Below are 26,804 nucleotides of genomic sequence, written 5' to 3' on the forward strand. Positions count from 1 at the left end.
TCACCCAACGACTTTTAAACAGATGCTCCTAGCAGATTTACTCAGGTATCCAAAACCTGAAAACAACCCAAATGTCCATCATCAAGTTAGGAGATAAACAATTTGTGGTACACCCATATGTGTAATACTTCTCAGCAATTAAAAGGAAGAAACTATTTATATACTCAGCATCATGCTGAGCAAAAGAAGGCAGACAAAGAGCACATGCTGTGATTCTACTTTTGTGAAATTGTGGAACAGGCGAAACTAATCTACAGTAACAAAAATCATACCAGAGGTATGGTAGTCATCAGAAGTAGAAAGGAGGAATTATTTCAAAGAGGCATAAACTAGCTTTTGGGGTTAGACATGTTCTATAATTTGTGTTGGTGTCTACACTGATGTAAACATTTGTCAAAAGTCATCAAACTAGATAATCAGGATAGATATATTTTATTAAATATGAATTACAACCATAATAAATTATATAAGAATGGCTACACTTTACCATTTTCACCTCAGATTGTCAAAAATTTAAAATGTGACAAGACATTTTTTGTTAAGGCTTTGGGGAAACAGGCACTTTTGTACACTGCTGGTTGAAATGCAAATTGGTTCATGCAATATTTAGCAAACCTACTTAGCATTTATCTTTTGACTTAGCAATCCTACTTCTAGTAATTTACCCTAAAGATACACCTCAACAATACAACTACTATACATATGCATAAGGTTATTCATGGCAACATTGTTTATAAATGCCGATTATTAAGAACAACCAAATCCCCCCCCACACAGGAGTTGAAAAAACAGATACCGCTACACAAGGGGTATATTATGCAGCTTTAAAGAAGAATAGGAAACTGCTCTGTGAACTGATATAATGTGATTTCCAGGATACATTGCTAAGTGAAAGTAGAGTGCAAATATCTTGAGTTTGTGACCTTTTATATGAGAAGGAAAATGAAGAAAATAAATATGTATCTACTCACCAGTGCAGAAAGAAGTACAGAATGTATAAACAGAAAATAGATAGGAGGTAGGCTCAGAAGAACACAGAAGAGATGGAAGGTAACACCTACCAGCATACTGTTTTTCACAGTCCGACTTTTAAAATGATTTCCATGTATCATATACACACAAGAAATAATAAAGTCAACAATAATACTAAAATAGAATGCAAACAGACAGCAACCTAATTATATTTCAAATGAGAGACATAACCACACAGAAAAGAATGAAAAGAACTGACCCAAGTGACTTTTGGCCAGTATATCTTTATTAGATATCCTCAGGCTGAACAGAAAAATGAAACATAAACAAATATTAAATTCTAGTTATAAGGGATTTGTTTTCTTTTTTTTTTTTTTCTTTTTCAGTGGGTGTGACTTAACAATTCTAATGCTACTGTCTGTAAATTCTGGGATTGAGCAAATAAGTAAATATACTGTAGCCAGATGAAGCCAGGACTTTCCAGGTGAGGCATAGGAGGGAGGATTTGAGAGTAAACCTTTTATATTACATTTGAATTGGTGGTGCCAGAATGAACCCATGATTTGATAGATGGATGTAGATTTGATGTACATAGTGACATATACATGTACAGTTGATATGTTGAGAGATAAACAGGTGTGTGTGTGTGTGTGTGTATGCACACACGCATATTTCCTGGCTGTGTCTGTTAAGAAGAACTAAACGCAATAATATCCAGTAGCAGTGAGTATATCTTATCATATTATGAGATATCATAACCTTGGTTTCCAAATAACATTCTCACTAAAATTAATCAGGACTCATTGGAAAGACTACTGATTCCAGGGCTGAGACTGCAGAAGAACAAGATGAGACAGAGCATATTGCTATGCCAAAAACTAAGAGAGTGTTGAAAACATAATGGGGCCATGACAAGAGGACAAAGGAACCCATTTGCAGGGGCTCCCATTGGCTAAAATGCATTTACTATAGTAAGAATGCATGATTCCATATCAAAGCGAAGAAATTAATAGTAGAAACATAAAAGTGCTCACACTTTAACTCCAAAGCATAAATTTAGAAGGAATGATCAAATTAGAAGAACACCATTTGATACTCATTACAGCAATAATATATTCTGGCAAGAATCATCAGTGGGTACTAAAAATAGTGGATGAAATATTTAAGGAGAAACAAGATATTGACCTATTCTCAAAGTATCTCTTCACATGATACTTATTAATAACAAAGATAAAGTAAGTAAGATTATATTAGTAAGATTATATTAGAGAAACCTGGAAGACATAACTTTAACAAAATGATCAAAATTAACATTATTGGTAAAGGAGCAAGTCAGTACTATGTACCATCTGACATAACATACTAAAAACATCAGTCTGTGCTCTTCCAGTTACAAATGCTCTCCCTGAATCCATTTTTTAGTAAACACCCAGCAATCACAGATCAGAGGATGTTGAACACAGTAACTAGCCTGCGCTTGTCAAAATGTCACAGACTGATGAACTGTTCCAAGTTAAAGAAGACAAAGAAGTGAGAACTAAAGGCAACAAATATTCCTGGACTGGATCTTAGATCAATTTTTTTTCCTTCTGCTAAAACAGACATGACTGAGAGAATTGATTAAATTTGAATAATGACAGGTGGCTAACGAGAAGCAGAATACAACTGATAATTGCACTGCAGATATATCAAACAATGTCCTCAATTTCAGGAAACACACACTAAATTATTTACCTGGAAGGAAGAACATGTCTGCAACTTAACTTTGATAGCTTCACAAAAAATTATATAACATATGTATGTTATATATATTAGTATGTTAGTATGTATTTATATGTAAAATAAATCTGGTATGAACATTTGAGGAATCTAAGCAAAGGGCATATGGGAATTGTTCATATTATTTTTGCAAATTCTCTGTAAGTCTGCTATTATTTCAAAATAAAATGCTTTTGAAAACTACCATAATTAAGCACATCATTGTAAAAACAGATAAAAACAAAAGATAAGGAGACCATATTGAGAAAAGACAAAAAAAGTAAAGACAGAAAAACGATAATACAATGACAGCAAAAAAAGAACAGAACAATAGAATGCCAGCTTACAAAGTATGAAAAGGAAGAAAAAAAGAAATGTCAGCCCTAAATTCTATATCCAGTGATAATATACTCAGAAACTTAGAAGATAGAAAGACATTTAAAAAAATAATAAAAACTCAGAGAACTTATCACTAGCAGACATGCACCACAAGGAAAGGAAAGTTATCAGAGGAAAGCTGCAATCTTCTGGAAAAGATAAGGACCACCAAAATCAACATATGTATGAAAATAAAAAAGAACATATTTTAAATTGCTCTCTTATTTTCTTTATAATATATGTAATTAATGTGGTGCTAAAGGTCTATGTAAAAGTAAATTAGCAAACAATATGTATGACAAAATGCTTCAATAAAAAGGCTGAAATTATTGCAATCATAAAAATGCAAAATCCAGCTAGATGCTATCTATAAGAAATGTCCTTTAGAGACAGTTTGAAAGTAAAATGATAAAAAATGTTATACTATGCAAACAGGAGGCATAAATAAGCTGGAATGTTTATCTTAATATAAGGCAAACCAAAATTCAAGGCAATGTGTATCACCTGAGATAAAGAGGGATATTTCATAATGATAAAAAGTTCAATGCATCATGAACACTTAATCATAAATGTGTGTGAACCTGACTGTATCTATTAAGGTTCCACCAGAGAAACTGAATCAGTAGAATATATCTGTTAAAAGATTTATTGAGGGGCACCTGGGTGGCTCAGTCGTTAAGCATCTGCCTTCGGCTCAGGTCATGATCCCGGGGTCCTGGGATTGAGCCCCGCATAAGGCTCTCTGCTCAGCAGGAAGCCTGCTTCTCCCTCTCCACTCGCCCTGCTTGTGTTCCCTCTCACTGTGTCTCTCTCTGTCAAATAAATAAAATATTAAAAAAAAAAAAAAGATTTATTGAATGGAATTGGCTTACATGGCTGTAGGGGTTGGCTGGGCAAGTCCAAAGTCTATAGGCATGCTGGAACGTTCAAGCATGAGCTGAAACCATAGTCCACAGCTAGAATTTCTTCTTTGGAGAAGCCTCAGTTTTGCTCCTAAAGCTTTTCCACTGATTGAATCAGGCCCACCCACAGAGTAATCTTCCATACTTAAAGTAAACTGATTATAGACATCAATCCAATCTACTAAATACATTCACAGCTACCCTAGATTAGTGTTAACTATACAACTGGGGACTACATGCTAGACGAGTTGACAAATAAAACTGAATATCAAACTGAGCATAGAACTTCAAAATACACCAAACAAAACCTCACTGAAGGAAGATATAGACAAACCCACAACCATAAGAGATTTTAATACCTCTCTCGGTAACAGAGAAAAGAACAAGACAAAGAATCATAAGCATAAGGAATAACTGAACAGCATTATCAACTACCTTGATTAACTCACACTTAAAAAATAAAATATAGTAATATAAAGCAATCATTGGGTATGCTATGTAACATATTACCCCAACTTTAGTGGCTTAAAACAACACATCTTTATCATTTCAGTTTCTGTGGGTTAGGCATCTGGACATGGTTTAGCTGGGTCCTTTGCTTTGTTGTCTCATCAGGCTGTAATGCAGATGTTGATTGGGCTGCAATTTCATCAGATGTCAGACTGGGGAAGGATCAACCTACAGGCTCCCTCCAGTAATTGGAGAATTCATTTCCTGGCAGCTGAAGGATTCATGAAGCTTGCTTTACTAAATCCAGCAAGAGAGAGAGGGAGACAGAAACAGAGGCCAAAGACAGAGAGAGACTCCAAGACCAGTCTGTGAGAAGGACAGAATCTTGTATAACACAATCACATAATTACAGGTAATTTGCCCTATTCTATTGGTTATAAGCAAGGCACAGGTTCCACCAAAACCTCAGGGGGAAGGAATTACATAAAAGCACAAGTACCAAGAAGCAGGATCTTGGGGGCCAGCTTAAAATCTTTCTATGACAATCCCCAAACCCAACAACTGAAGAAATCATACGTTTTCAAAATTCATATGAAAGGAAAGATAGAAATATATATATATATATATATATATATATCAGAAAACTAAAGAAAAGTTTAGAATCCAGAACTAAACTCTAACTTAAAGATGCATACATTAAAGCTAAAATAATTATAGAAAGGAAATTATAAAAATAAGAACAGAATGAATGAAATGGAAAATAGACAACTGAAAAAATAACAAATCACAGTGCTTGAGAGAGTAAAGGTGAAAAAGTTTAAAAAAAAAAAACCCTCAAACTATCAAAATCATAATGAAAATGAGATATCATTACAGACCCTACAAGTAATAAAAGGTAAATGAGGGAACAAACTTTTTGCCAATAAATTTAATGACATAGTTGTAGTCACATTTTTTTGAAAAACACAACTTCAAAAACTGACTGAAGGTGAATAGAAAATATGGATCGCCCTTTACCTCTTAAAAAGATTGAATTCATCATTGAAAACCTTTCCACAGTAAAAATTCTAGGCCTAGATGGCTTCACCAGTAAATTAATTCAAAGACTAAAGAGTAAATACTACCATCATTTCAGAAATTAGAGGAGGAAAAAAATACCATTCATTTTATTTAACCAAAGCAAACCAGATAAAGACATTATAAGAAATAAGAACTATAAACTAATATCCCTCATGGAACTTGATAAAAATACACTTAGCAAACATGAATAAATCAAATATAGAAATACATAAAAAAGACATCATGACTAAGAGTGTTTTAGCCTAGAAACGTAAAGTTGATTGAATAATTAAATATCAATTAATTCACCATATTAACAGAGAATGAGATTAACTATATAATTTTATCAAAAAACGTAAACAAACATTTGATAATATTCAATCCTTATTCTAATAAAAGTTCTCAGCAAACAAATAAAAGGAAACTTTCTCAAATTAATAAGTCATTTAAAAAATAGTTACCATTATACTTAATAGGAAAAGTAATGCTTTTTCCCTAAAATGGAGAGATGTCTTCTCTCACCATTTTTATTCAACATTGTTCTGGAGGTTCTAACCAGTGAAGGCAAGCAATAACATTGAAAATATATATCCACAAAAAAGATTATTTATATAGATAAATGATAGATGATAGATAGATAAATAGATAGATTAGATAGATAGATAGATAGATAGATAGATAGATAGATACACATACCAGAATTTCATAGCAGCTTTATTCATTATAGCCAAAATCTGGACACTATCCAAATGTCCATCCACAGCAGAATGGATTGAAACATAGTGCCATAAAATGGAGCAAACTACTGATACATATGAATTAATTTCAAAGTATTGAATAGAGCAAAGAAACTGGACACTAAGAAATACATCTTATATGGTTCCATTTATATGAAGTTCTTAAACAGGACAAAATATGATGGTCAAAAGCAAAACACTGATTGCCTCTTGGGACAGAATTGAAGGAAAAGGCACAGATGGACTTCATGGAATGAAGGAAAGATTCTGTACCTTGGTAAGGATATCAATTATCCCAGTGCATGCATTCATCAAAAATCATCTAACTGTACACTTAAGACCTGTGCATTTCATTTTATGGAAATTTACCTCTAAAATTTTTATTTTGATTTTTATTAAAGACTTTATTTATTTGAGAGAGCACGAGCAGAGAGGGGAAGAGGAGGAGGGTGAAAGAATTTGGAGCAGACTGCACTGAGCATGGAGCCCGACATGGGGGCTTGATCCCACAACAGGGAGATCATGACTTGAGCCAAAACCAAAAGTCAGACACTCAATTGATGGAGCCACCCCTACCTCTAAAATTTTTAAATGAACTGTAGGAAAATATTGGAACTGAATTAATAGTATGAGCTGTGGTCATGGGGTCTAAAACAACTTTTTAAATATGTAAGGCTTGAAAATGAGTAACTATGTTGAAGATTTAAAAACGGAAGCACAGATTCACAGCAGCAGAATAAAAGTCGTGAGCCCCAAACATTGTATACTTACATCAGCCACCCACCACATGATCCTGGTGGTCCATTGCCTGCTCTTCTAGCAAGGAAGAAAGTTCTGTCCCTGTAAGTAGAACTCAAGTAGACCTTAAGCCAGAGATCCTATACATCTGATTAATTAAAGTGTGGAGCAGAGGGTGGGGTTGCCAGATTTAATAAAAACAAAGGATGTTGCGGCACCTGGGTGGCCCAGATGGTTAAGCCTCTGCCTTCGGCCCAGGTCATGATCCCAGGGTCCTGGGATCAAGCCCCACATCGGGCACCTGGCTCAGCAGGGAGCCTGCTTCTTCCTCTCCCTTTCCCCCTCCTCATGCTCTCTCTCTCTCTCTGTATCTCTGTGTCTCAAATGAGTAAATAAAATCTTAAAAAAAAAAAAAAAAAAAAAACGAAAAGAAAGGATGTTCAATCAGATTTGAATTTCAAAGCAAGTAATTTTTTAGTAGAAATATGTCCTGTGCAATAATATTTGGGACATAATTATACTAAAACAAAACAAAACTAGTGTGTCAAATTCTAGTTTAACTGGGCATCCTGTATTTTTTCTGGTAATTTTAATAGAGAAATAGATTTAGAAGGAAAATGATCTTCCAAAGCTCTCAGGAGTAGGCACAAGAGCTAAGACGAGTCTGTGATAATAAAAATTACATAACTTTATGGCTGGGAGGGGCCTGGTTTTGTTTTCTAACAGACTCCTTAAGCCAAGCGTGCAGACGCCCTACAATTCATCTGGGTCCTTGCTGTATTGCAGCTCCGTCGGCTTCCCAGCTGAGCGCGGAGCTGTGGGTGGGTGCGGGCTGGGCATAGGATGGGCACAGGATGGACATGGGATCATCCGATTCTGGTGGGGGCAGGTCGAATTTGTCAGAACTACATTGAGGTTATGAATGTCTTCCAAATGAAATTTGAAGAATAAAGTGATTGCAAAGTTAAAAAACAAATCCTGTCCCTGACCTCCCACTTGTACCGTCAGATATATTCCATCTTGTAAGATGCTCTCTGAACCTCTGTTAGTCTACTCTGCAGGTCTCACACTACTGAAAGCCTCTCCACTTCTGAACATTTGCTCTCTGGTTGACAATCATGATAAGACAGAACCTAGACAAGGATAAAGACTTATATATATATGTTTTTTTTTAAAGACTTATATTTTTATGGCAGTCATGCCACCCAAAGATAAAGGCATTAAACTCGTGGTCAGCTAACTCCCCTGAAGCCAGCAGCTCCTGCCATAGCTGGATTCCGATGAGGTGATCGGTTGGAGAGAGTGGACGTGGAGCCGTGAGGTTTCTCATCAAGCTGAAGAGGAGCAGCGAGGCATTTGAGGTGGAGGAAAATGGTGAGGCCACTGGAGTCCTGCAAAGAGGCCGATGGACAACCAAAGATTTAAGCACAGTGATTCAAAAGTAAAAGATTACCAGTAAGACACTCCTGAGCTGGTTTATTTCAAGGTAACAAATAACATCACAGGAAATGAAATGCACCAGTCCAATAAAACCTGGACATGGTGAGGACGGAGGAGGCTTATTTTGGCAAGGAATTGAGATCTTTGGGACCTGAGATTTTGTTTTGGCTTCATCCATGTATTTCTCAATTTCTGTCATTTGACCTTTTTTCTTTTCATTTTTCCCACTGAAAAATGAAATAATAAATGTTCTTTCAGCCTTTTCTATAATATTGATAAATTGTGGGGGTAAATTTAATCAGTACAAAATTATCCAAGTTCAGCACTTGGCAAGAAAAATACTAATTCACAGATACAAATAATCTTTTTTTTTTTTTAAAGATTTTATTTATTTATTTGAGACAGAGAGAATGAGAGAGAGAGAGCACATGAGAGGGGGGAGGGTCAGAGGGAGAAGCAGACTCCCCGCCAAGCAGGGAGCCCGATGTGGGACTCAATCCAGGGACTCCAGGATCATGACCTGAGCCGAAGGCAGTCGCTTAACCAACTGAGCCACCCAGGCGCCCGATACAAATAATCTTAAATTTGTTTTTTTATTACATGAGAAATCACAGAATAAAGATTTATCTTAAGGGAAAATATCAAAAGTTAGACAGAAATGTTTTATAATACACACCTCAAACTGTAGGCGAGAAAAAAGCCCTCCAATCTCAGATATTTCTTTGAGTATACCTAGTTTTTCACTAAAAATAATTAAATGAATTTAATGCTAAGTGATGTTATGTCACCTTAATGCTTTATTTTAGAATATATTCATGCAACTCCATCAGGAGCATGTGAAAGTGCAAATAATGGCAAGACTGTGTCCCTTGTTCTGATTTTTTTCCCTTGCATCTTACTGGTACTCATTATCTCCATGGATTGGTTATTTTATCCCTGGTTCTTCCTAACTTTATTTTGTTTTGTTTGCCTCATAAACAAGTGAGAAAATCTTCTGGTTCTTTTCTCAAGAAGGAAAGTACATCTGAACCAGCTAATAAAAGAGACTCATCAATTTTCAAAGTGTTAAGTCCTTCATGTGATCCTGGACTCAGTAGCTGGAAATGTTAAGATTCTGAGAATTACTGGTGAAGACCTTAAAGTGCAATTATTAAATTCAATGCATTGATTGGAAATTATTGCACTGTATATTTTCCCAGTCACATTTTATGAAATTACATGGATTATTATATTAGTAACCTCATTGTCTAATTCGCTAGTAGCAAAGTTCCTTCACACAAAGTTGGCTAGGTTAAAAATAACAATTCTACATATTCAAACATCTACCCGAGCTCCCAAACAGTATGGGAAAATGGCATAGTAGCATAGTAGAATGAAAAGTCATATTTGGTTCTCTTACACTTTTCCTAGGTCATCAATAACATCCTGTTCGCTCCTTCTCCATTTTGCAGATAGCACTAATTTATGTGAAGGTTTGAGTCCTGTCATAATCCCCAAGCCCCAGGCAGCCAAGCATCAGTTAGCAACTGTTGGATACCAAGTTACTAAACGCTTCTCACTATGAACTATCAAGACCCAAATGGAAAGTAACAAGAATCCTACAAAAATAACGATAGATCATTTGTTGCAAGTGAAAACTATGTTAACTAGTTGCATATGACACGGGTGGAGCAATCACTGAATGGTTAATAAAATAGCTATTTCCCCAGAAAAGACACATTCAACGAGCAGTAAAAAGAGGAAGGTGGTAGAGAGGGGTCAGAAGCAAAAAGAAAGTAGAGGACTTTATTTTGTAGCTTTTGTAAAGCATTTTTTCCCAAAATGTTTAACATGTCCTGTGAATTCTCTTAAAAAGAAGGGTCAGACTCAGGGGAAAATTTCATGTAACTTCTTATATTGAAGACATAAAGAAGCAAAAGGACATGAATTAATGATTTCATGACTTCCTGCTTTCTACTTCCTTTTGCTCATCTCTTGGCTGGGAAAATGGAACAAAGCAATGAAAAATAGACAACAATAAAAGAGCAATAGAAATGATCCAAGTGGCCACTAGAATATTCTAATGATTCTGCATTTTGGTGATGACATCATTACATCAACATAATATTTCGTGGCTTTATTATCGTGTTAAAATTATATTGTCTTAGGTCACGTATGCTGAGCATACCAAGGGCTAATGCTAATAACTAACTGTCAACTCTTCCATAGATGATATGATTGATGCCAAGAGCCTTGAGAGGTCCCACAGCCCCCAAATGGCCAACTCTATAAACAGGCTAATATCTCATGTTCCGAATGTGCTTTAATTCCTTTACCATATATGCTTGGTCCCTGTTAAAATTCAAATACCCCAGAGTGGACGTATGCCATGCTTAAGGCATTTGTCATGTTGTGTGAACAAAGGATCTGAGCGCAGGTTTTTCAGAGACTGTTAGATGCTACCAGCCGCGTCCTCCTTCGTAAAAGGACGACAGTTCCCAGACTTTTGCCACACACCACAGCCTGTCAGATCAAAGTAGAAATTATTCAGGAAGGGTTTTGGAAGTAGAGTCGCCACATTGTGCGGGTGGCTAAGGGAAAAGATAGAAGGGGCTGGGTTGTTAGTAGCAGAAAGGACAGTGCCCCTCTTCCAACCTAGATGACCACTTCCAGGCTTCTTGAGATGTGGAAAAGAAATTGTTCAATACAGATTCATTGTTTTTAGCTAATATTGTTGGGATTTTTATTATTTGCAAATGAACAAAATTTCTAACTAAAGCAGCAGGAAATGCAAGTATAGAAATGCCTTCGAAGACTGAAATCAAAACGAATGTGTGACATAAGTTGACAATTTGACAACATTTGTGTTAATTCTTACAGATAATGGAGCCGAGCGAGTGGCACAGACATAGGTGAGGGAGGGGGAGGAAGAACCACTCGCTGCAGGCGGGCAGCTGAGGAGCACGTGGGGGTCCTGGGGGCGGGAAAGCAGCCCAGAACGAGGATGCCCAGGTTCCAGAGACAAGTGCAAGCGAGACAAGGTCTCGCTCCAGCAGGTGCAAGATGGCATTTGGGGCATCCCCACTTTCCTTAGCGCACACACACACACACATGTCCCCACATCTTGGGACCCGAGGTTGTCCAAACCTAACAGCTTTTTTCCTTACCTGCACCCCAGGACCATTTAAAACACAGCCGTGGGACAGTCTGAGGTCAGCATGCTGCCGTCAGTAGGAATGCAGAGGGCAGGTGACTTTGCTCTACCCCTGGCCAAGGGGACAGCCACCAGCATCCCCCCCCAGCTCCACACACTGTTAGGGAACAAACACGACGTGCTCTGTAGAGACGAGCTGTCCCACCAGAGCCTGGCCCTCCGACCTGGGAAGAGTGAGTGAGTGGGACAAGATTCATGCCTCCTCCATGTGGGGGCAGGAAGAAAGGGGAAAGTGGACACACACACACCACATCACACATACACCACACCCTCCACACACATACCACATACACACATTATACTACATATACTCACACATAATACACACATCGCACACACCACACACACACACACACATCATACACGTACACACATCACACACAATACGTATAATAGACACATATCACATACAATTGCACACATACCACACATACACACACACACACGTGTGGGCACAAATATTCAGAATACACATGCTCTGGGACAGGGCTCCTTTCCAGCATGCAGCTCACGCATTCGGTGCTCAGATGCACCTCATTTGGCTCAGCTCTAGCATCATGTCAGCAAATGAAGCAATTGTTTTAGTGATGACTGATGCAGTACATTTTTCTCCCCCCGGAATTTTTCCATTGTCTGTTTGGGCTAATGTTGGACTTCATTTTGAATCCAGGGATCCTAATGATTAATAAGTCCTCAAGATTTCCTAGAAAAAAAGTAAAAATGCATGGATAAAAGCAGTATCCAAATATCTTTGCAACCTTAACATAAAGTTTCTAGATCTCATACAGTATTTGTGCTACAATAACATTGGCAATGATGAAACCCAAACTTTTTATTTTACAGGTGAGCAACCTGCATCATAAAGTAGTGAAGGGAGTTTCTCAGGATCATCCCTGGCTAGTAGCAGGATTAGGACTTTTCCCAGGGCTTGGGACTCATACAGAACTCATTCACTGCTTCCTTGTCATGACAAAGCCTGATTTCTCCCTCTCTATAAGAACTGCCATAAAGAGCCTAGACCTGCAGAGCAGATGAATGCTTTGTGCTCCCACAAAGCTACTGAAGGCCAACAACATATGGCCTGAAGTCTTAGGAAATATGGTCAAAGAAATTTATTCCCAAAGCCTGATCACAGATCTTCTAAAATTTCCAAAGATTGGCAAGGACCATCAATCGCCATGATGATGAGCGATAACAAGATACATCCTGCTAAATATGAAAACAGAATAGTCTTTCAAAGCAGGTGATTCTCAATTTCATTTAGTGGGTTTCTTTCTGCTGAACGATTCTGTTTCTCTAAAGTCATTCTAACCCTCCAGGGTTGTTGAAGACTTAATTTTACACCCTTTCTTAGAACTTTATCTTCTGTAATAACTGTCATTTGCTTAAGTGCTATAAAATCAAGATGACATAATCCTCTCCCTTGAAAGAACAAAATGGTGAAATTACCACCAATTTTTTTTTTTTTAAAAAGACATCTGCTTGCACTTGGTTATATACCAATTGAGAGTGACAATAAGAGACAATAAGATCATTGTCCATAGAGAATTAAAAAATTTGAAGAGTCTATTTTTAATTATCACCATGTCCCTGTAATTCTAAACAACACTGGTGATAAGCTATCCCTCCCCACTGTGGCAGACCACTGCCTACACCCACCTTGGTCCATCCTTGCCTATACTGTCAGTCTGAGCTTTATACAGCCAGAGTCAACATTAGACTAATCTAATGGTCAGTAGTTAGTGTAGTGTCCAAGGTCTGGGCACATGGTCTGAGAAAGGTACATCATAGTCCCTTTCTAGAGATTGATATGGATGCTCTGAGCAAAAGTGTATCTGACTTAGATCCCACAGTGCTGTAACTGTGTAAGCCAGCAGCTAAGAACGGTCTCATAGTGCTAAGAGAACTTGCTGGGATGAGGGTATTTTGGATGGAAGTGGAACCAAGACACGGAGACACAGATTCACGATGATGAGTCTAAAGCTAGAGATGTGGCCAATTCTGATATTAAGCCAACATCTTTTCTAAGTTAATTTGAACTTTTGGATTCTGTCACTTGCAACTGAAAGTATCCTGACTGATAAAACATGAGATTTGCATAGTCTGTATTTCCCATTACACTGTCAAATGCCAAATTCCTTCATGTGCTTCTAGTGTCTGATTTCAGTTCAATTTTCCATGCTCTATGAAGTCTCAATTCTTCTGATGGGCTTACATGGGCATTTTCTGAAATCCTTTTGAACTGTGTCTGTTGGCTTTACTCACAATATCAAAACCTGGTTTCTGTCATTTTCTCCTATTTAATCTTCTCTAGAAGATAATGGGTATTAAGGGTTAAAATATATTTACAACTAAGCAGATAGTCATCGATCATACAACTGTGTAGCTATAAATACGCAGATATTATCCCCTTATCTTGCGCATGAGTAACACCTACTTTTCCTTGAAATTCTCCCTTCCCTTGGCCTCCATGATACCTCTTATTCTTGTCAAACTAAAATATGAGCAATCTTTTCTCTTTCTAACATGCTTCCATTGCTCCCTACGGTGCCCTTAAGCATAAATGAAAACCTCTTTTCTGGCACAGGTCACGATGTGGAATCATGGTTAGTTGATGGACTGTGGCTCTGATTGCATCTTCTCCGCTAGTTAGAATTGAAGCTTCCTGAATCTTCAAGACTCTTATGTGCTCTGTTACTACTGTGTCTGGGTCACTTGGTGTCCTTCCCCTTGAGCATTAGGCATTCAGTAGTTGTTTGCAGGATAAGTGAGTAGATGAATCAAAACTGATGTCCCACACCTTTCTGGACACACCTTTATGCCTCTGCCGCCCCGGGGCCCTACGTGCCAGCACAGTGCCCTGCCGCCATGCCCACCTTGCTGACCTCACTCCTCTTCCCTTGGAACCTCTTCTCCCCTCAAACTGGAGAGCTCCTACCATTATTTTCACCTACCTCCTCTCTTTTGAGATTTGTCCTGAAGTCTTCCCTGACCTTTCCCCTCCTCCACCATCAGGATTAGGTGCTCAGAACATCCATATCAATCTCTAGAAAAGGACTATGACAAAGTAGGTAAGAGCCTTCTGGAACGCTTTGTCCCAGTAGTTAGCACAGCGCATTGTGGTAGTCTGAGCATTTGCCTCTATTGCCTCTATTGTCGAGTGCAGGAATGCTGCCATTTCCGTCGGCATCTCCAACACAACAACACATCTTTTAATGCCAAGATCTACTTTGAAGATGAAATCATTTATTGACAGCAAGAGACTTGGATTCCAGGTTTACTCAAGGACACTGTAGGTCATTTTTGCTCCCTGTTACAGTTTCAATACCCTGGCATTAGCATCATTCCACAAAGATGTTTTAATATATAGAATTTGTCCTACAATTCTGTCATTGAATTAAAGAAAAATCCCCAGAAAATAGAGGGGAAAAAAACCATTGCTACCAAGTAAATCACTTAACCATAAAATAGATGTGTTAAATCACTATGAACCATTCTTTTTTTAATTTTACTAGTTCACCATATGTCACTGTAGTTGGTTGTTTGCAAAATTTCTGCCATAATTACCTTCCTGTGTCCATGCACTTGCATAATCCCCTCCCACACGGAGCCCGGGCTTGCCCATGTTACTTGTTTTAGGTGGAACAATAGTAAACATGAAAAAGGCAGAGATTTGAAAAGTGCTTGTGCATTGGGTCTTGCTGTCTCATGCTGTGGGTGTTTTTCTGTCATCATGTGAAGGACCCTGGACTCATCTCACAAAGTAGGTAAGAGCCTTCATGGAACAGAAATGAGCCAACTGGCTAAGCATCCCACACATCCCACACACCCTAGACCAGCCAGCCTGCCAATGACCAAACATGAATGAGGCCATCCAGATCATCCAGTCCTGGTCAAGCCCATGCAGACAGAAGAGCCCCAGCCTACCTACAGCACTGTGGGAAATAATACATGTCTATTGTTTCTAACCACTACATTTGGCAATGGTTCATTATTTAGTGAAAGCTAACTAAGAGAGTTACAGAATTTGAATAATTGGGCTAGACCCATAAGATCTATAGTCAAACCAGAAAAGTACTTTAGTTGAAATAACTAAACTCAATAGATTTTTTATGTAGTACCGAAATAGTCATAGCTTTGAAAGCTATGTCTTATCTTCAAAATCCATCCATTGACTCAACAAATGTTATCAAGCACCTATCTGATGTGCCCAGCACATATTTACATAATTCATTCAGAAAAGATACTTCAAGTTAAAACAGTAAATCATTTGAGACTCATACTCCAGTTCAGGATGTACCTTTGCTCAGATAAGACTTACATGCAGAAGCATGAGGACCAGGACCTTTGAATGAAGGGATGACATTCAATGAAAGTGCAGAACAGTTTTTCTCCTGACTTAGAAAGAGAAGGAGAGAAAGAAATAAAGGCAGATTTTTATTTTTCTTCTGAGTCAAAAAGAAAATAGGAAATAAGTATTTGTTCTCACTTGGTAGGGACTTGAGAAAAAATGAAAGGCTGGATAGCATAGTGGTGGAGAATAGGCATAAATGATGATTATTTCCTGGTCCACAGCAGCCACAGGGTGATGTGACGTCAGGAGAAAAAGAGAAGACAGGAAGGAGCCAGCTCATGTGTTCTCCTTGCAAGCTGCTCCTGGAGGATGCAAAGTCAGTGCTTCCATGTAGCAGAACAGTTTGACAAATCATCCTCAATCACCCTTTCATTCTCTAAGTCCATCTGAAAAGAAGGTGGCTCCTTCTCTTCTTCAAGGGTATCATCGCTTTAGTGTTGAGCTAGGCTGTGCTCAAATTCATTATGAGTCTCAACCCATGCTTGAGACTCATAAAATGTAGGAAACGACTTGCTTTATATCGGGGAAAGACAGAGTCATAAAGTGGCAGGAAGAGAGAGAGATAAAAGTCATAAAAGGGCAGCAGCAATGCCAAAGTACATAATTGAAGAGAATCTGTCCCTGGGGAGGTGTGTTCCAGGAAAGGATAAGCTAGTGCCCACACAGGCTTGTGGTTTTAAATGAAAAGACTTATTAGACAACCGAATCAGTGAGACAGCCCTGAAAAGCAGTGGAGTGCTCCGCTCTGGGACCGTCCTTCAAGAAAAAGATCACTCCAGGTTGACTTACATAAAACCAAGCACACCAGGGACAGGTCAGAACAGGTAGGAGTCCTACCGTGGGCTTGTGGATGCCCATATTCTCATGCATCTGCATGTGCCCACAGTCTGTCCATAAATATATAACATGTATTGTATACATTACCTATAGTACACATAGTACTCACATAAATGGGCTGGGATTTTAGATCGTGGGCTACTTCTGGCCCTGTTTATGAAGACTGGATATGGTTCTGAATAGGTTCCCTTCAGAAAGAGTTTAAGGCAACTCATTAGACAACCTTTCGAAAAACCAATTGTTTAGTTAATTCAGTAAACAAACTATGTGTTAAATACTCCTAAGTGACAAGCCCTATGCTAAGCCCAAGACATACAATGAGGGACAAAAACAGAAAAGGTGTATGCTCTTATGTAGTCTGTCATCTAGCAGGGAAGCAGAGAATTACCAAACAATCACAAAAATAGATGCATAATCACCATAGTTATAAGTGCTAAAATAAAAAACGTGCCACCAACGGGCACCATAAAAGTATGTGACCTAATCAAGGAGATCAACAAAGACCTCCTCAAAGAAATTACTTCCGAGGTATAATCTGTAAGATGAGAAGGAACTACCTAAGTGACACGGATAGGGGTGGGAGGAGGAAAGGGCTCAGCATGAGGGGAGCCTGTGGTGAGGGATAAGATGGGGTTTTCACTGTCTTGTGAAGGTCACTGCAGCTCAATATAGAACATAAGACAGAGGGTGATGTGGGATGAGACCACAGAATTGGGGAGAGGCCAGGCTGGCCATGGCCTCAAAGCTGTATGGAAGATTCTAGATGGTAGCAATGAAAACTTTAAGCAAAAGCTAACTTAGCCAGATTTGCTTTTTGAAAAGAAAGAGGGTGCCATGCAGGGAATGGCATTCCAGGTGAGAGGTGAACATAATTTGTACCACTGAAGAGGTAAAGGAGGTGGTAAGAAGGAAACGGATTTGAATTCATTGTGATATAATCAATTCCCTTCTCATGTTATTTTCTTTGAGCACTGGATCAATTGACAGACAAATATCCAAACTCTGAGGTTCCAGAATATGCCTTGGATTTTTAATCATTATTGATAGGATTTATGCAACCATCTTTATTGGCACAGATTTGGAGGCATCAACTGTTATAGACTGAATTTTTGTGTTTTCCCAAAGTTCATATGTTGAAACCCTACCTGCCCCCAGTGTGATGGGGGCACAGGTGGAGCCTTTGGGAGGTAATTAGGGTTAGATGAGGTCATGAGGGTGGGGCCATCATAATGGGATTAGTGCCCTTACAAGAGTCACCGAAGAGCTTACATCTGGGCTCTGCTGTCTTCCATGTAAAGATACAAGAAGTAGGCAGCCTGCAACCCAAAAGAGACCTCACACAAACCCAGCCATGCTGGCACCATGATCTTGGACTTCCAGCCTCCAGAATTCTAAGAAATAAGTTTCAGTTGTTTATAAGCACCCAGTCTCTGGTAGTCTGTTTTAGCAGCCCAAACCACTGACCTAATACCAAACTCCGTGTTATACTACTGTTTTCCAGTCTATGTTCCACCAAACAGTTGTGTACTACAAAACAGCTCAGGCTATGGAAACATTGGGAAACTGCATACAAAATCCCCCTTTGGGGTGCCTGGGTGGCTCAGATGGTTAAGCGTCTGTCTTCGGCTCAGGTCATGATCCCAGGGTCCTGGGATCGAGTCCCGCATCGGGCTCCCTGCTCCTTGGGAGCCTGCTTCTCTCTCTCTCTCTCTGTCTCTCATGAATAAATAAATAAAATCTTTAAAAAAAAAAATCCCCCTTTGTATATGAGTGTCTCTGAGTAGTCTTTTATAAGAGACACCCAGTGGACATCATTTGACCCAACATCTACAAAATGTATTTGATCCAGAAACATTTATTGTTTTTTGTTTTGGAATCCTGTTATTATTCTGTATATCCATTTATAGACTTTTTAAAATAGGATCATAATAGGGGCGCCTGGGTGGTGCAGTTGGTTGAGCATCCAACTCTTGGTTTTGGCTCAGGTCATGATCTAGGGTCGTGAGATTGAGCCCTGCATCAGGCTCGATTTTCAGCTCAGAGTTGGCTTAAGTTTTTCTCTCCCTCTCCCTCTGCCCCTCCCACTTGTGCTCTCTCTCTCTTAAATAAATAAATCTTTAAAAAAATTTAAAATAAAATAGGATCATAATAACTTATTTCAGGTACTGTGAGATTGCAATTTAAAGTCTTGATTGCCACCCACACTTTCTTAGAACTTCATTAATAACACAAAAGTTTTCCAAATGAGTCAAAAGTATGAGAATTAAGGATCCACAGTTTCCCTTTGGGGTGAATTGATAATGATTAGCCTTCACATTCTTTCTCCAAATACAATAGTGAATTTCCTTTTTCTGAGCAAGAACATGCCTTACCTTTCCAGGAACTTTGTCTGACCTGTAACACTTGCTCTCTTACAGAACCCAGCACTTGTTAAGCCCATAAATGTGCTTCCCAGAGAATATTCCATTAACAGTATCATTAAGAAACCAAATTCATGCCAACTTTTTAAACTCTATTTTAAAATGACAAGGAATAAGAAAAGGGAAATAATATAACTACAATACAGTGTTTTAAAATATTTTTCTTGCCTTAAAAGGAAATATAAAAAACACCTATTTTTTTAATTAAAGTATGACTGGCATATAATATTATAGTCATTTCAGGTGTGCAAAATGATTCAATGTTTGTATCCACTGCAAAGTGATCACCACAGTAAGTCTAGTTATATCATACACAGTTAAATTTTCTTATGAGAACTTTCAAGATCTACTGTCTTAGTGACTTTCAAATATGCAGTACAATATTATTACTCTAGTCACCATGCTGGACATACATTCCCAGGACTTATTTATTTTATAACTGGAGATTTATTCCACTTGATCCCCTTCACCCATTTCACCCATGCCTTGGCCCCATCCCCTCTGGCAACCACCAATAATCTCTCTCTATCTATGAGTTTTGTTCTGTTTTATTTGTTCATTTGGAAGAAGAAGAAGGAGAAGGAGAAAGAAGAAGAAGAAAAAGAAGGAGGAGGAGGAGGAGGAGGAGGAGGAGGAGAAGAAGAAGAAGAAGAGGAAGAGGAAGAAGAAGGAGGAGGAGGAGAAGAAGAAGAAGAGGAAGAGGAAGAAGAAGAAGAAGAAGAAGGAGAAGGAGAAGGAGAAAGAAGAAGAAGAAAAAGGAGGAGGAGGAGAAAAAGAGGAAGAGGAAGAAGAAGAAGAAGAAGAGGGAGAAGGAGAAGAGGGAGAAGGAGAAGGAGAAAGAAGAAGAAGAAAAAGAAGGAGGAGGAGAAGAAGAAGAAGAAGAGGAAGAGGAAGAAGAAGAGGGAGGAGAAGAGGGAGAAGGAGAAGGAGAAAGAAGAAGAAGAAAAAGAAGGAGGAGGAGGAGAAGAAGAAGAAGAAGAGGAAGAAGAAGAAGAAGAGGGAGAAGAAGAAGAGGGAGAAGGAGAGGAGAAAGAAGAAGAAGAAAAAGAAGGAGGAGGAGGAGAAGAAGAAGAAGACGAGGAAGAAGAAGAAGGAGGAGGAGGAGGAGCATTTAGTGGTAAAGCAATAATGGCAGGAATAGCAATAACCACTGTGGACTGAGTATCTTTAACAGTGTGGGCATCACACACACATTGTTTCATCTTTGCTACTGAGCTTTAAAGGAGCTAGTTTTTATCATCATTATGTGTCAGTCCGTTTGGGCTGTTGTAACAAAAATACCATAGACTGAGGGCTTATGAACAGCAGACACTTGTTTCTCACAGTGCTGGGGGCTGGAAGTCCAAGACCAAGGTGCTGGCAGGTCTGGAATCTGGTGAGAAGCCACTCTGGTTCACAGATAGCTGTCTACTACCTGTGTCCTCACTCAGTGGAAGGGCAAGGGGGCTTTCTGGGGTCTCTCCATAAAGGCACCAATCCCATGCATGAGCACTCCAACCTCATCACCTAATCACCCACCAAAGGCCCCTCCCCTAATCCCATCACACTGGGGGTTAGGTTTCAACATATGAATTTGGGGAGGGCACAAACATTCAGTTGATAGCACCCCAATTTACAGATGTGCAAACTTAAACAAGACAAAGTCCAATATCATTTCTAGTTACAGAGCCAGAAACCACCATCAAGACTGGAACCCAGATCTGCCTGTCTGAAAGAAGGTTCTCCTCACCCTACCACCATCCTTCCTCAACACTGATTGAATGCCAATAGACACCCAAAACTGCGTTCATATAAATTTATGCATTGGGGCTATTTATTTATTTATTATTTTTGCTTGGCACTCTTGCAATCACATCACCAAACTTCTCAGAAAATAATTCTATTACTTTGACCTTATTTACACTATTTAGAGAGCTGCTGTATTTCCCAGCATACTCAGCATGTGCATTCCTGCCACGCTTAATGACCATTTTGCAGAGCCATAAACTGTTTTCCCACATAATAATAAATTTCAACTACTCCCCCAGTGTCTTCTCTTTTTCAAAGAAGATATTTAATTGAATATACTTAAAAATAGAGGCCTGCAGGAAATTGAGTAATCACAAGTATTAATTCATTCAATAAATATTCAACAAGAATCCATTCTGTCTAGGCGCTGTACTGGGGACTGCACATAAAACAGTAAACAAGACACACTTTTTGACCTCAAGGATCTTGCAGTGTGATAGCAGATACAGACAAAGAAAGAGAATTTATAATGTGAAAAGCACTACCTTAGAGGTAAGTATGTGTGCTCTGGGATTAATGACTCTGTTTGCAGGTTCTGGAATAACCTCCTGAAGAAAGTGATGTCTCTGCTAAGAACATGAGTAGAACTGAACCAAATGAAGAGAAGAATGCAAGTGTTGCACATACACACACATACACACACATGCACACAGATAGGCCTGGAGAGGCCTCCAGTCTTGATAGTATACAAGAAAGAAGTAGCTGGAATGCACAACGTGAGGATGAAAACTCAATAAGAATCCTCAGAGTTATAGAAAAATTATTATTTTTTTTTAAGATTTTATTTATTTATTTGACAGAGAGAGACACAGCAAGAGAGGGAATACAAGCAGGGGGAGCGGGAGAGGGAGAAGCAGGCTCCCCGCCGAGCAGGGAGCCCGATGTGGGGCTCGATCCCAGGACCTGGAATCATGACCTGAGTCGAAGGCAGACGCTTAACTACTGAGCCACCCAGGCGCCCCTAGAAAAATTATTTTTTAAGCAGAGAGCCATATAACCAGATTTGTATAGAGCCAGCACTCTGTTTTCAAGGTGGAGAATCCATCGGACATAGTGAAATCTGAGGCTGGAGTTTGAGTTAGAGGCTGTCACGCAGGACATGACGTGTGACTGTCGAGTCTTCCATGTAGTGAGTTCTCTAACCCATGATCTGTGCATCACACAAATGGGAAATTCAGTAAACCAGTAGCCAAACAGGTCTAGACAATCAGTTGGAGCAAGAAACAAAGGGGTCTCAGAAAGAAGCTCAGAAAAATCATTGAAGATATCGATACGGAAGAGACTGACAAGGACCGTGTGTGTAAAGAAGAGAAGAGCCTAGGACACAACCATGGGCTCAACAGTATTTATAGGAAGACAGAGAAAGTGACTGCTGTCAGGGAGACTTGGAAGAATGAGCAGGAGAAGAAGGAAAACTAAAACACGTCAGTTATGAAAGTCAGAGTAAAAGGCAGACTCGGATGGGGAGAAGTTTGTGAGGTGGTCTGGAAAACCTGAGCTCTCTGTGTGTGTGTTTGTGTGTGTGTGTGTGTTTGGGTGGGGGCTCCATTTGATTTATTTTATTTGTGTATTTAATACACGGTGGAGAAGTAATCGTCTGGAAGTAGAGGTTGAGCTGAAGGAAAACATCATCCTCTCCTTCTGAACTTGAGGAGGTGAATGTAAGGAAAATGAGCAGGGCTGTCCATGTGATAGGGCCATCACCACAGAGCTGACGCCAGTAGTTGGAGGAAAATTGAAGGAAGTCAGGATGTAGTTTGCTCAGCATGGGGGTAGGATTTGTTTGGGTGCAGAGGGTTATTTGGGGATGAGCTGGGCAATTGCAGAGAAGAAGGAGGAAGGAGAAGGAAAGTGCAGGAACGGACCATAGTATGGCGCACCATCTGTGAGTTGAATGGGACAAGGAAATAATATAGCTCCTTTTAAGAAGAGTGGTTGGTTTGGGGGATTCAATTATTAGTTCCCTGGAATCAGAACCAAGGAATAGAAGTGAGGAGGACAGAAAATAAATTCATTAAGCCCTTGAGAATTGACTGAGGTAGAGAACGAAAAAGTAATCACCATGCTCCATTTTCTTATTTTTATTTCCACCTCTCCTCCACAGTTAGCATTCAATTGTCTTCTTTCAGTCTACCATTTCTCTATTCCCCCCTACTTTCTTTCAAAACAAGCTATTTGTATCACTGACTAAAAAACTGGAAGAATTTCAGAGATCATCTAGCTGAACATCACATTATATAGGTGAGAAAACTCACTTTGGGAGAGATTATATAAATTGCTGGTGTCATACAGCTAAGACATAGTCAAAATTAAACCCATGTGTACCAACTTCCAGCACAGGGCTCCTTCCAAAAGTAGTGTAAATATTCTATCAATTTTAAAATGTTGAAATTTTTCAGCTGATCATTCAAAAGCCCCATTTATCCATAACTTTTAAAAATAAACTGTTAAGTCCATTTGATGCAAAGATAAGCTGTCAATTAATTTTTCCAAAGTCTTTGGTCAGTAACCAAGTCTTGAGAGATTATTTTCCATATACAAGGTGCCATGTGTGCGTATGTTTGTGCATGTGTGTGTGTGTGTGTGTGTGTGTGTGTTGGGGAGAAGGGGAAGAAGGAAATAAATTTGGAAAATGAAATGTAGGTTATAAATACCAAAAAAAAAAAAAAATAGAGGACAAAGTCCCTAACCTCCAAGAACTTAAAATATTTTCAGGGAGACACAACCTGAAATGACAGAACAATTACAAAGCAATTTATCAAAATTACATAGAGCATAGTGAATACATAAGCCTGAAGATGATGAAAGGTCAAGGAGTGATTCTAAATAATGCTCTTCCAAAAAGCAATATAAAAATCATGGCTGAGAAACCTGCATCCAGCTGGTGGCAGCCACACATAAATTACTCATAGCAAAACTTCAGTGAAATTCATTCAATCCTATGCCCTCTGGCATTACGCATCATTCTCTTAGGCTTTGGGTTGGACTTGGACAGGAGAACAATATACAGCCTTTATTGTTTTCAAAGTCACATAGTCTCTGTCCTTACATTTCATGGGCTTCATGTTATTAATGTTATTTGACCCCACCACTCTCTCTGCTCTGCTGTTATTTATCATTCTTCCAGGTAAAGGTCTTGTGTGGTGTGAGTCTTCCTGACCTAAACTTTGTTCTCTGTTTATGTATGTCATTCTTCCTGGATTGTTCTAAAGTTTCACCCATTCTTTTCTCTCACACTTTCTTTGGCTGTTCACCGTCCTCGGTGCCTTTATGAAGGCATTTTACTTCTATTTCCCATGTTCTCAAATCTGCCTTCACTCTCTTGTTTATATTCGTTAGTTCCCTTGCACCCTCATGCTCCTTTCTTAGGCATATGCCACGATCCCACTTACCTGCGCCATTGTAATCCTGCTCCCCACACCACTTTGCCTCTCCCTTCCCCTCGTTCACAGTCCGACCTGGACTTCTCAGGAATTACATTTTATCTATGAGTATAATTTCCAGAAAGCTTCGAATATACTTGTGTTTTCCCTCTAGAACACTGAAATATATACATTTCTTAACCATGTTAACTAGAGAGAAAATACTGGTGTGAGAAAGACATTTTCATGCCAGAAGCACTTCACTACAAGAAGTTAACTACTCAAGTGCTTCATTGTCTGTGTGCGTATATATCTTGGCTCTTGTGAACATACATGTATATATTATATATTCACTATATATGTGTGTGGATGTGTATAATATGCACATCTATATGCACAATATATATATACCTGTGCAGACATGTACACAGTGTTAGAAGGAGCTGAGGACTCAGTGCCCACAGTGTACAAAATCCCCAAATCCATGCCTAAATCATTGTGCATTCCTTGATTAAACCATGTCCTTTATGCTCCCCCAACCTCCTTCTTTAGACAAAGCATGAGCACTAATAACACACAGAGTTAAGGTAAAACATATAATTCTATCGTTAATGAGTGAGTACTGCCCACCATACCCCTGATGATGTGTGGTGTCCATCTCTGTGCCAGCATTAATCTTCTCCCCTTACTCACTGGCAAATTCCAGAGTGACAAAGTTGCAGAGCCCATCTCTGACCTCCCCCCATGCCTACAACGGTCTGCACTTACCTCAGTTCTCTCTTCAATTCTACACCTTCAGCCCAGGTTTGCTTTACTTTCTTGAACACAGTCATCATCTCATAGGATTATGTTTTTGTTGATGTTGTTTTGGTGAAAACATGTAAGTTTTACTCCCTTAGTGAATTTCAATTACATAATCAAGTGTTATTAACTGTCATCACCATGGCTTACCTTAGATCTGCAGAGTCATGTGGATACCATGCAGTATCTCTTTCACTGTCTGACTTATTTCACTTGGCTTATTGCACTCCAGACCCATCCATGTTGCAAATGGCAGGATTTCCTTCTTTCTCGTAGCAGAATAATATTTCAGTGTGCATATGCACCACGTCTTCTTTACCCAGTCATCTACTGACAGACACTTATTTTGTCTCCATCTCCTGGCTACTGTGAATAATATCAAAATGAACAGGGGAGTGCAAATATCTCTTTGAGATCCCATTTTGGAAATATGCCTTTGGATATATGCTCAGCAGTAGAATTGTTGGATCTTACGATAATTCATTTTTAATTTTCTGAGGAGCCTCCATACTGTTCTCCACAGTGGCTGCACCAGTTTGCATTCCCACCAACAGTGCACAAGGGCTCCCTTCTCTCCTCATCTGCCAACACATGTTATTTTGTCTTTTTGATAATGCCACACTAACAGGTGTGTGGTGATATCTCATTGTGGTTTTGATTTGCATTTCCCTGATGATCAGAGATGTTGAGCACCAGGCTTTCTTCATCCCCTGCTTTCTCTTTTGTTGTTGTAACAATGTCTTACTTCTCCTTTTAATCATTGAACATTATTGCCCTCATATGTTCCATAATTGCTCTTTTCTTCTCAGTTATTTTTCCAGTTTTTGCAGAAACTGCCTCAACCTTTTCCTCTCTGAAAGAAATAGGCGTTTATGAGATGACCTATTCCCATTCTATAGGAAACAATAAGGTCATTGTGTAAGGTGACATAACTAACCAGTACAATGTTGATCCTCAGCAGAAATGCCGACAGTGCATGTGTGTCCTGTCAAACTAAACCATCATGCAGGAGAACTGCCTCTAAACTTCCTCAGTTGAACCATTTCCCAAGTGCTGGAGTGAAGAAAGATGATGGCTTGAATTGAAAACATCAGAAAGAATTCCCAGGCCCCATGATGGACACATCACTCACCCTCTGCCAGGCTCAATGTTACCATCCGTAAAGCAACATGTTCAACAGAGACTGCCCCCGGGGATTCTGAACATGTGTCTTATGTACCCTATGGAGTGAATCCTTAATAAATGTCTTCTCTTAGAAAGTTCTCGTGGCTCTTCAAGAGGAAGAAACTTTAATCTAATTGATATTTGTAATTAAAACAACTGCGACAAGAAATTGTGAAAACTCACTAGGTAGTAAAATTTATTTTGGAAATGTGTCATAATTTATAATGTTTTTAAATATTAAATATAAAAAAGCTGGGGTGCCTGGGTGGCTCAGTCATTTAAGCTCTTGGTTTGGGCTCAGGTCATGATCTCACGGTCATGAGATTGAGCCCCACATGGGGCTCCATGCTCAGCACGGAATCTGCTTGCGGATTCCGTCTCTCCCACTGCCTGTCCCCTCTCTTGTGGGCTCACGCTCTCTCTCTCTCGCTCTCCCTCTCTGCCTCTCTCT

The sequence above is a fragment of the Mirounga angustirostris genome, unplaced genomic scaffold (genome assembly GCF_029215605.1).
Source record: "Mirounga angustirostris isolate CCGP_5_RB_7025 unplaced genomic scaffold, mMirAng1.0.hap1 SCAF_8, whole genome shotgun sequence".
In the NCBI taxonomy this organism is placed as follows: domain Eukaryota; kingdom Metazoa; phylum Chordata; class Mammalia; order Carnivora; family Phocidae; genus Mirounga; species Mirounga angustirostris.